Source organism: Poromitra crassiceps (assembly GCF_964638095.1).
Source record: "Poromitra crassiceps genome assembly, chromosome: 19".
NCBI classification, from domain to species: domain Eukaryota; kingdom Metazoa; phylum Chordata; class Actinopteri; order Beryciformes; family Melamphaidae; genus Poromitra; species Poromitra crassiceps.
The window spans coordinates 3,981,796-3,994,295 of record NC_139646.1 but is presented as its reverse complement, the minus strand read 5'-3'; the positions used below and the strand labels follow the sequence as shown (position 1 = coordinate 3,994,295).

Below are 12,500 nucleotides of genomic sequence, written 5' to 3'. Positions count from 1 at the left end.
TCGGGGGGACAGACAGCTCCAGCCGAGGACAGGTCGCCAAAAAACGGGGACTCACCTTATCCTAATGACGCATTGCTCAGAGCGGGCAACGCAAATGTGTTAAGCTCTGAAAGCCATGAGAAACATGCTCTTGCCCGAGAAGTTATGTGCATCTCATAAAAGTTGCCCAGTTCACAGAAACGGCAATCTTACATCACTGGCTCCTTGTTTGCCAGTATCCAGTCATAATAATGCCGCGTGATGAGCTTTTAAAAAAGCCTTCTTTTTTACAGAGGCATAAGGCAGGGAAAGTTGATATGTACGACGTGCATATTTCCATGTCTGGTGTGTGTGAACCAACATGCTACTGCGCGACCGCACAATAGACACTGGCAAGCAATTCAGGCAATTATATGGGTAGCACTCCCTCCCCCTGTCGCCCCATCCCCCCCCCCCCCACCACCACCACCTACCCACCCGCTCCCTGTCCCGTGAACTAACACCCTCTTATAGTCTGTCTCTCTCCTTTTAATTTACCACAGAGTTATGAAACTTTTTAAATTGCCACACAAGCATATAGACGCACACATAGCTGATGCACGCACGCGCGCGCGCACACACACACAACACACACACACACAACACACACACACACACACAGACTGATTTGCACGCAAGCAAACACATAATGTGGAAGCATGCACAACTCGTCATACACACACATTTCCAGTCAGATGTCATGGGATCCATAACACCAACAGTCTTCAACAACCTGAAAGATTTGGATATCCTCTTACTGTAAAAACAATGTAGTGTAAATGTGAGGTTTTGGTGTCAGTCCCTCAAAATCAAAGAGCCTCAGTAGAGATTCAGTGTAGAAGAAGTTAAAGTCCATTTCTCCACTGACAATTTGCTCGGATCACGGCCATTTTTGAACTCGGCCTTCATTTTGCTGTAAACTAACACACCTGTAAACTTCTCCTGACTAAATCTTGCACAATTTTGCAAAAAAGAAAAAAGAAAAGTTTTCTAGTTCCCGCTAGAGCTAAAGTGAACGTCACTTCCTGCCTTTCTCTGGGCACCAGCGTCTGAAGATTGTCAACGGAGCGATACGCTACCTTTTTTTATCCTGTTTGAATTGTGACACGGGAGTAACACAAGTCATGTTTGTCAATATAAAAGATAACTCCGCAAGACGAGAAAGTCGCAGTTTGTGGTAAAACCGTGGCACTATAAGTTATAAATCAGAAAGACTATACGCACAGCCAGTCGCGTAAGTGACGTCTCTCTCTCGCCAGTCCATTGTTGTTGATGGTGTGACGTATAATGTGCGACACGAGAGATGTAGTTGATTGACAAAAGCTTGCGTTTCAATTTCAGGACAAACTGTGACTTTCTTGACATGCATAGTTCTCTTTTAAATTGACAAAATTGTTCCTCCCCGTGGCACAATTCAAACGGGATCAAAAAAGCACTGTCTCTCGCCGTTCACCACCATTCATATTCCTTCAGATGCTGGTGCCCAGAGAAAGGCAGGAAGTGACGCTCATTTTGGCTTTTAGTGATGTCTCCAGGACCACATTTTGCCATGATCACACACACACACACACACACACGCACACACACACACACGCACACACGCACACACACACACACACACACACACACACACACACACACACACACACACACACACACGCACACACACACACACACACACGCACGCACACACACACACACACACGCACACACACACACACACACACACACACACACACACACACACACACATACATGCACGCACGCACGTAAGCACACACGCGCGCGCGCACGCACACGCACACACACACACACACACACACACACACACACACACACACACACACCCACACAGCTGAGGCAGGTTGAAGGAACATGGGCAGACAAAAAAAAAGTCAATTACAGTAGGCTATAGTATAACATGACAAAACAACAACAACAACAACAAATGCTGATATGTCTACAACAGGGTGGAAGTTTCCTTTAGCTGACAAAACGTCTCAAGGCAGAATGATCTGACATATTTCCCTGACTTTAGCCTCTTGTTCCATATGTGGTTTCTGCTGCAAATGCTCCCCAGTCTCCCTGGCTGTGGGTTGCTTCCTAGTGTGGTTTTCCTCATAGGCCTCGTCAGCCCAGTCAGCAGCCCATATTGGGAATGAGCATAATGAACAAGTGGACAGTGGAATACTGGGAGACCGGGGTCCTCCTGGAGAGGAAGCATCGTCCACCTTATAGTTATAGCCAAATATTTCATACAAAACATGTATATGGTTATATGGTCAACTCTCCTCCTGTCAATAATTGGAGTTGTGACTCATTGAGTTCGGTCACAATCAAGGGCGTCGGTCAGTCACCCTGCACCTGTCTGTGGTTATGCCGGGTGATGCAAGTGCCGTGGTCAGCTTGTGTGTGTGTGTGTGTGTGTGTGTGTGTGTGTGTGTGTGTGTGTGTGTGTGTGTGTGTGTGTGTGTGTGTGTGTGTGTGTGTGTGTGTGTGTTTTGCGTATGTCACAGACGGATACTTCCCAGACTCGGCCTGGTTTGTGAATCATGCTTTTATTGAATTCTCCCGTTCTTTCCTCCACTGTGAGGTCTTAATTCATCCATTTGTGGTGTGTGTGTGTGTGCGTGCGCGCGTGCGTGCGTGTGACGTGCGTGCGTGCTCACGCGCAGGGAGCCTCTTTTTGTATGCAGTGTTTACTTTTACGATGTGCCTCTAGTTTAAGGTAATAGCCAAGAAACTGGACACAGTTTTGAAAACCATGTGGAAGTTGGCAGACCTCAATAAGGCTGTTAGCATGGGTTAATGTATGGCACATTGTGCATATTTATAGTATTTTTCCACATGTACGTCCCGAACCAGGCGTACTGTAGACATATAGACAAACATTCAAACAGAAATACCCATGAATGGAGGAACTAAAAATGACACAGCAAGTTGGTGCCGGTTTAAAAGGAAAGAAAGAGAGAGAGGGAATTATGTGGAGCCTTTAGGGCTCTCTCTCTCTCTCTCTCTCTCTCTCTCTCTCTCTCTCTCTCTCTCTCTCTGTCTCTCTCTCTCTCTCTCTCTCTCTGTCCCTCTGTCTCTCTCTCTCTCTCTCTCTCTCTCTCTGTCCCTCTGTCTCTCTCTCTCTCTCTCTCTCTCTCTGTCCCTCTGTCTCTCTCTCTCTCTCTCTGTCTCTCTCTCTCTCTCTGTCCCTCTGTGTCTCTCTCTCTCTCTCTGTCTCTCTCTCTCTCTGTCCCTCTGTCTCTCTCTCTCTCTCTCTCTCTCTCTGTCTCTCTGTTTCTCTTTCTTTCTCTCTCTCTCTCTGTCTCTCTGTCCCTCTGTCTGTCTCTCTCTCTCTCTCTCTCTCTCTCTCTGTCCCTCTGTCTCTCTGTTTCTCTTTCTTTCTCTCTCTCTTTCCGTCTTCTTTCTCTTGAGGCTTGTGTTTAACCACAAAACCACCACACACCCTCTCCAGACCGTTGTGTCTCCTGCATATTTACAGCGTTCAGCTTTGAGAGATAGAATTGAAGAGTACATTATGGGGTGTAGGTAAAAAGATTTTTTTTTAAATGGAAAAAATGAAAGAAAGGAGGATGAATAAAGAAAGATTAGATTGAGCTGGAGGACACAGGAGCAGTTGAAGATTGAGAGATGATAAAGATGTGAGGACAGTAAATGAGAGAGTGTAGGATAACTGGTTGTTTATCATGTAGAGCCAAAAGTAGATCAAGGTTAGAGGCTGCAGTTTTATAATTTCCCAATGAAAGTCTGAACTGTGATGTTCTTTCTGTGTGTTTCAGGAAACTGTGGGACTCCAAACTAGCCGATCCATCCTCCAGGTAAAATCAGCATCTGATCTTTGCGATATCGTGTTCAACTCTGCATGTGATGATGATCATCATCATCATCATCATCATCGTCATTTTCGTAACTTTGGCTGTAATCACGTTCATGATTGCTATGATTACGAAAATCTCTCGCCCCAAAACCAGGCTGAGGACACAGTCCAGTAAGAAGGCGTACTGGGTGGAGAAGGTGCAGTGTCAGGGGGTGGAGGCCTCCCTGTCCCAGTGCCAGTCTCAGCTGTCCCTCTCCAGGAGCGATGTCCCGTGTCGGGGGGGCATGCACGCTGTGGTCCGCTGTGTCCCTGGATCCCAGTTCACCCGCTCTGGCAGACCGCCTGCTCCGCCAGCCGTGCAGGTGAGTGTGGCAGAAAATATACAAACTGAAAATAAATATTATATTGTATTTTTCCATAAGATATTGAATTACTTTAACTTCCTGGAAAATTGAATATATTTACTTTTAATCATGTACCAGATGTACAGAAAAATTCCAACCACTACAATCACACCGGTCAACCCTGCCCATCAAATCAAACTCTCTTTCTTTCCCTAGCTGATTGGTTTACACTTGATGGATGAAGGAAGAAAGATGGTCAAGTCAAGTTTATTTGTATCGCCCTAATTCATGTCTCAGAGGGGTTTACAGATAGTGTCTAGATAAGTCCAGCTAAGCACTATCAATAAACAGGTGTGAACAATCTTATATTAGCGAAAGAAAGAGAGGGAGAGAGAGGAGGGAGAGAACAGGGGGGAGAAGATAAAACAAATAGGATATGTGGGGCTTGGCGATACGGTTGAAATCAATACCTTATGATAATCATAAGGATATTTCTCGATATCAATATATATCAATGGCAATATCATATCATATTTCTCCAGTTCTAAAGTCTCTGCATTGGCTGTCATTGTGTCCTAGAATTTACTTCAAAATGTACTTGTCTACAAATTACTTAATGGTTTGGGTCCAAAATACATTTCTGACTAGCTTCCACATTACGAACCCTCTAGACGTCTTAGATCATCAGGGACTGGTCTGCTAACTGTTCTTAGAATTAAAACAAAATATAGTGAAGCCGCGTTCCGTTATGATGCTACACATACACTGTAGCTGGAATAAACCTGCGGAGGATCTTACAGTAGATCTGCTCCAACTCTGGCAATCTTTACAAATATGCTAAAGACTTTTATTTTCCCTGTCAGCCACGGGGCATGGCCACTGACTGCCAGATCTTGGCATGCTAGGGTCACCACTAGATGCACGTACGAAAAACTGCCCCGGGGACTGGACCCCTGGGTTTGCCTCAAACCTAAAAAAAAACATATATATTAAAAAGAAATGCTTTTTTGGGAGAGAAAAAAGAGAGAGAGGAGAAACCTTGTGAGGCCCGATGCAACTAGGGATCCCCCTTCAGGGCGCGTGATTTCTATTCGCACATAGGTTACGCAACAACCACGCCCTGTGCCCGCCTACGCAGCAGTCAAGCGCCGGGATTGGCCAGGCGCCCATGCTCACGTGAGACTGACAAGGTGAAGGCCACAACAGACTCTCGTCCGCCTCGTATAAAGCTTAATAACAACTGATTCACTTGGACTTGTCTATTCATAGTATTCCCATGATGTCACATGCATTTCCCACCAATATGGCACTTTACACTACACACAGCTCATTGTCTGTGTGTGTAATTAGATTGTTAATCACCTGTTAATTGATTACAATCAGACCAAGATGTCTGTGTGGTGATGTCACAGAATACTATCAATAAACCACTGGTCTACTTGTTGCTGTGAGTTTTGTATTGTTGTGCTAACATTATGGTATCATCATCAACCTTTATTTAAACAGGCAAGTTAATTAAGAACAAATTCTTGTTTTCAATAACGGCCTGGTGATAAACATGGACCTGGAACCATTCTGCCTATGTTTGAATATGGTTTTTTATTTTGACACTTATGAGCACTCAGTGCAGACTCAGAGTAGTTAACTGTTTCTTTAATGATTAATACATGTCAGTTCGTGAATATATTAGTTAATCATTAGATAGTTGCTGATTAGTCGGTAAATTCCTGAATAGAGTGGTTAATGATTAGTAAATGTGAAAATAATAATATTAATAATTTAAAACAAAATATTAAAAAAAATATATATATCCCCCCCCACCCCCACCCCCCACCACCACCACCACCATATCAATTGTGTTAGGGTATGGTCGTGGTTAAGAAAACCCTAATCTTAAGCACATCTATTTGACTTGCTGCATGTTCTGTGTGTTTGAGTTGGGCTGTAGTCCAGTGGTGAAAGACCATGCCTTCCAACCCAAAGGTTTGTGGTTTGAATCCCGGTACGGACACTAAAACCTTTTCAAGTCTTTCATTGGGAAAGACAATAACAAAACTGCCTAGAGATCCATTGTAAGTTACTTAGCTGGTGGTCTAGGGCTTAAGGCGGTCACCTTAACAACCGCATTGTATGTGGAGAAGTGCAGGTTCGATTCCTGCAGGGGATTTGAAGTCGTCTAAACCCACCCCTCCCCCCCATCGGCCATCCCCCTCATCCTATCCCTCCCTCCCCTGCCATCTCCCGGCCTCCCTCCTTCACTGTGTTCTCACTCAACCACTCTCACCATCTCTGCAGGGACTGTGCCTGCTCGCCTCTCTCCTCTGCGGGTCAGTCCCTGCAGAGATGGTAGTAGAGTGGTTGAGTGCGAACAGGGTGAGAGGAAGGAGGCCGGGAGATAGATAGATAGATGGCAGAGGAGGGAATTTTGTTGGAGGACGGGAAGGGGCTAGAGGTGACAGGTTGGAGGGGGAGGTCAGAAGGTGTGGTTGGGCTCTCTAGTCTCTCTCCTGCCTTGAAGTCCTTTGTCCTCTCTCTCTCTTGTCTTGTCCTCTCTCTCTCCTGCCTTGTCTTGTCCTCTCTCTCTCCTGCCTTGTCCTCCCTCTCCCTGTCCTCTCTCTCTCCTGCCTTGTCATCTCTCCTGCCTTGTCCTCTCTCTTGCCTTGTCCTCTCTCTTCTCTCTCCTGCCTTGTCCTCTCTCCTGCCTTGTCCTCTCTCTCCTGCCTCTCTCTCCCTGCCTTGTCCTCTCTCTCCCTGTCCTCTCTATCTCTCTTGTCCTCTCTCTCACCCCCCACAATGGATCTCTAGGCAGTTTTGTTATGGCTTTCCCCAACAAACGACTCGAAAAGGTTTTATTGTCCTTAATAAACAGATCACTATTCAAAACTTGACAAGACAAGACAAAACTGAACTAAACCAAACACATACAGTAGGCTAAGCCCCTGCAAATGGGTCCAGTTACAGTATGTAGGCAGCAGTCCTGGTGCCAGAAGCAGGGACATGAATCCCCCATTGAAGGATGCAGCCCTATATGCAGAGACAAACATCATTAGTTTTCAATTAACCACACAATACAACAAGAGTCCTCTTCAACACAACTATTATTACATTGACTTTCCCATACGTCATCATTTATAATGACTCCATTTATAATGACTCCAAGTAGTTTAACCCCTCAAAAATTGGTTTTCACAAAAGACTTGCTCCTGGCCAATCCCGGTGCTTGACTGCTGCGTAGGCGGGCACAGGGCGTGGTTATTGCGTAACCTATGTGCGAATAGAAATCACGCCTCCAGGGCATGTTGTGATGCAACTAGGGATCCCCCTGCAGGGCATGCTGTGATGCAACTAGGGAGCCCCCTGCAGGGTATGCTGTGATGCAACTAGGGATCCCCCCTGCAGGGCATGCTGTGATGCAACTAGGGATCCCCCTGCAGGGCATGCTGTGATGCAACTAGGGATCCCCCTGCAGGGCAGGCTGTGATGCAACTAGGGATCCCCCTGCAGGGCAGGCTGTGATGCAACTAGGGATCCCCCTGCAGGGCAGGCTGTCATGCAACTAGGGATCCCCCTGCAGGGCAGGCTGTGATGCAACTAGGGATCCCCTTGCAGGGCAGGCTGTGATGCAACTAGGGATCCCCCTGCAGGGCAGGCTGTGATGCAACTAGGGATCCCCCTGCAGGGCAGGCTGTGATGCAACTAGGGATCCCCCTGCAGGGCAGGCTGTGATGCAACTAGGGATCCCCCTGCAGGGCAGGCTGTGATGCAACTAGGGATCCCCCTGCAGGGCAGGCTGTGATGCAACTAGGGATCCCCCTGCAGGGCAGGCTGTGATGCAACTAGGGATCCCCCTGCAGGGCAGGCTGTGATGCAACTAGGGATCCCCCTGCAGGGCAGGCTGTGATGCAACTAGGGATCCCCCCTGCAGGGCAGGCTGTGATGCAACTAGGGATCCCCCTGCAGGGCAGGCTGTGATGCAACTAGGGATCCCCCCTGCAGGGCAGGCTGTGATGCAACTAGGGATCCCCCCTGCAGGGCAGGCTGTGATGCAACTAGGGATCCCCCCTGCAGGGCAGGCTGTGATGCAATAGATGCCAGGCTAAAGATTTGCAGAGTTCAAATAGAGCTCAACAGTCACGTGACTTTCCGTGACGTTTCAAAGCCACGGAAGAGAGTTCCCCATTCATTTTCTCCATAGACATTTAGAAAAGTCCTTATATAACGAGTTTTAAGGCTGGAACCAAGCCGACCCATGACCTACTGAATCGTGAGTGACCATAAAACATTTCAGTTGGAGCAAAAAGCAAAAATAACAAGTCGGTTGAGTCTTTAGTTCAGGGGAACGAAATAGAATATCCCAAAAAAGAGAAAAGAAAAGGAATGAGTCTGTGAGTGATATAGTTCAGGGGAACAAGATAATATAGCCAAGAAGAAAATGAAAAGATGTAGTCTGTAAGTGATATGAAAGTTCCGCGGGGCGCATCGGTGGCACCGGCCGAGAAGGGGAAGAAAACAAAGAGGGGGAGAGAACGACAGGGTGAGCAGGACCAGTAGAACAACAGGGTGAGCAGGACCAGTAGAACGACAGGGTGAGCAGCAGGACCAGTAGAACAACAGGGTGAGCAGGACCAGTAGAACGACAGGGTGAGCAGCAGGACCAGTAGAGCGACAGGGTGAGCAGGACCAGTAGAACAACAGGGTGAGCAGGACCAGTAGAACAACAGGGTGAGGAGCAGGACCAGTAGAACAACAGGGTGAGCAGGACCAGTAGAACGACAGGGTGAGCAGCAGGATCAGTAGAACAACAGGGTGAGCAGCAGGATCAGTAGAACAACAGGGTGAGCAGGACCAGTAGAACAACAGGGTGAGGAGCAGGACCAGTAGAACGACAGGGTGAGCAGGACCAGTAGAACAACAGGGTGAGCAGGACCAGTAGAACAACAGGGTGAGCAGGACCAGTAGAACAACAGGGTGAGCAGCAGGACTAGTAGAACAACAGGGTGAGCAGGACCAGTAGAACGACAGGGTGAGGAGCAGGACCAGTAGAGTGACAGGGTGAGCAGCAGGATCAGTAGAACAACAGGGTGAGCAGGACCAGTAGAACAACAGGGTGAGCAGCAGGACCAGTAGAACAACAGGGTGAGCAGGACCAGTAGAACAACAGGGTGAGGAGCAGGACCAGTAGAACAACAGGGTGAGCAGGACCAGTAGAACGACAGGGTGAGCAGGACCAGTAGAACAACAGGGTGAGCAGGACCAGTAGAACGACAGGGTGAGCAGGACCAGTAGAACGACAGGGTGAGGAGCAGGACCAGTAGAACAACAGGGTGAGCAGGACCAGTAGAACAACAGGGTGAGCAGCAGGACCAGTAGAACAACAGGGTGAGCAGCAGGACCAGTAGAACAACAGGGTGAGCAGCAGGACCAGTAGAAGGACAGGGTGAGCAGCAGGACCAGTAGAACGACAGGGTGAGCAGCAGGACCAGTAGAACGACAGGGTGAGCAGCAGGACCAGTCTACTGACACTGCTGGCTTGTAACAGCCCACTCAGCACCTCAGGACTAAGTTTGCACGACAGCTATTTATGTTTCCGGATAGATACCCTCAAAATGCAGTTTGCGTTGAGACTTGAAATGACTAACGCACCCATAACGCACCCTTCTTCCCTCCTCATCCCTCCTCTGTGATCCCAACCGTCTCTCTCCCCTCCAGCCAGTGGCGCGCCTGAAGGCCGGGCCGCGGCTGGGCGAGGGCCGTGTGGAGGTGCTGAGGGAGGGCAAGTGGGGCTCGGTGTCTGACCACCTGTGGAGCCTGACCGCAGCCAGCGTCGTGTGCAGGGAGCTGGGCTTCGGGACAGCAAAAGAGGCCCTCAACAGGGCGCAACTGGGACAGGGTGAGATGGACATCACACACACACACAGAAACACATGCACACACACACACACACACACACACACACACACACACACACACACACACATTGCACTCTCAATCTCTCTGGTGCTCTTCAAAATGTCATTCAATGTTGACCAGTTGACTAGGAATCAACTCAGGCTTGCAGAAGTGTGTGCGTTTAAACAAAACACTAAACTATTGGCCTAAGAGTGGTTGGCTAACTTCGTTCATGATATTTGGATAACTTCATTCATGGAATAAGAGTCATGGTACTGTTAAGAGTGTAATGACAACTGACTGGTGATAATCAGTTGAGTTCTGGTAGCGACTTTGAATCAGTTCACCAAGTACACCAAGCACCCTGAGTATGAGAGAGGGTTTGGTCAGTGATCCTCTTAGACTAAACATAGTTTCTCAGACTTAAAAATGTCTGTTCCTAAACAGCGTTACACAGTAACGGGCCCGTGCGGACAAATAAACCCAGTGAAAATGTTTACAGCCTGGCTTGGTTCTACTTCTTGCTGAGACGCTGATTGTTGTGGAATTCCACCCGTGACCAATTAGAAGAGTGTAAACTATGTTAGTCGGTTCCAGCGGCCAAAGCAGCAGCGTTGTTGTTGTCCAAATAAACCTGTTGTATGTGAAATGTTTGCAACCAGCTTTGAAACCAGGATGTCAAGCAATCAGCAGCAGGGTGCATATTTGGACCAAACATTCAGAAAGATTGTGATCATTTTGGCACAAGTTGTGGGGGCATGGGCATGCGCACAAAGTTCTCTAATAATAATAGATTATTTGTAGGAAATAGACCCTACTTTCACATACTAAATTATCCTGTTTTCTCTCTCTCGCTGTACCTCTGCAGTAACTCTATAATCACATCCATTTCCTCCCATTATCTCTGTTGCCCCAGTGAGCACATAAGCACATCCTGTAACGGTGCTTCTCTCTACTTTTCTTTATGAACTCATTTATATAAACGACTTGAGTGCTACTTTTAGGACTCTATTAAAGAAGGTGCTGTGCTGCTGCTGTTAGGGTCTAAATAAAGAACACGATTAAATGTCAGAGCATTCTGGCTTTCCCATCCCTCCAAAGACAAGTTTCAAGTCAGTTTTCCCTGATGTCGTGGCCACAGGGACATATATTAGAATCGGATGGATCTATGCATTGCGGTGACCATGTGAGGGCGCAGTCAGAGAAGATGGGCAGCCAGAGGCACCGACTGTTAGCGACGACGCGTCCTCCCAGCTCCGCTCGATGACATCATTAGCTATTTGAGCCCAAATTATAGGCTCTCGGGCCTGGGCCTCACACACCTACGCAAACAGACACGTTCAAAGACTTTTCCTGCATTTGGCAGTTTGGTATCTATTTTAGTGTATAAAACATGATCCTGATGGGCAATGTGCAGTATACTACAGTGTAATTTGGACAGAGAGCTCTCTGGCTAAGTTCTGTTTTGCGGATCAGCCACATCAGAGGCTCTGATCATGTCTGCTCTTTTCATCTCTCTCTCTCTCTCTCTCTGCGGTGTCGTAGTTGCGGCTGCCGATGGCCCAGTTTGAATAGCCATCACGTTTTACAACCTGTATGTGCGTATGTGCACGCATGTGCATGTCAGCATTTTTGCATGTGGCCTAATATTAGTCAAGACCAGTGTTGGGCAAGTTACTTTCAAAATGTAATATACTACATATTACTAGTTACTTTCATTTGAAAGTAATACGTTACTTTACTATATTACTTTCTGTGTAGAGTAACTCATTACTTATTACACTACTTTTGCATTACTTTCACCAAAATAACAGCAGCAGCAGAATGACATCGCCGCCCCGGAACTATCCCGAAAAATAATTTCTACCACCTTGAACCAGTGTAAACAGTCCAAAATTCTAAATGTTATTATTTTCCTTTGTTATTGTCATCTATAGTGGTTATTTGCATAAAAACACACAGTTTGATTAGGAAATGATTGTATAGTTTTTAAATATGTGCTTTGATTTAAGCACTCAATTTGTAACTTGAGTTACTTGACAAAGTAACTGGTATAATATTACTGAAATTCTATAAGTAATAAGTTATATTACTGAGTTACTGCTAAAAGTAATATATTACATGTAATATGTTACTTTTGTAATGAGTTACCCCCAACACTGGTCAAGACACATGTGACTCAGCCCTCACTCACTGACCCTCCCTGTAGGTACCGGTCCCATCCACATCAACAGTGTGCAGTGTACAGGCAGGGAGCGGTCCATCATGGACTGTCACTACCGAGAGGTGCCGCTGTACCAAATCAAACACACCCAGGATGTCGCGGTCCGCTGCAACGTCCCCAACACCGGCCTGCAGGCGACGGTGAGAGATGCTCACACTCACACACACACACACACACACACACACACACACACACACAC

At 47.1% G+C, this 12,500-nt stretch overlaps 1 pseudogene across 1 annotated transcript in view; it reads left to right on the top strand.

Annotated features, from left to right (window-relative positions):
* The window catches only part of LOC310793773 (lysyl oxidase homolog 4-like), a 34,379-nt pseudogene that overhangs the window by 9,298 nt on the left and 12,581 nt on the right, over positions 1–12,500 (top strand). Inside the window, exons 5-8 of the transcript XR_014553949.1 lie at positions 3,807–3,845; positions 3,999–4,206; positions 9,898–10,078; positions 12,287–12,441. The product of XR_014553949.1 is annotated as a lysyl oxidase homolog 4-like (transcript). The remainder of the gene's footprint in view (positions 1–3,806; positions 3,846–3,998; positions 4,207–9,897; positions 10,079–12,286; positions 12,442–12,500) is intronic.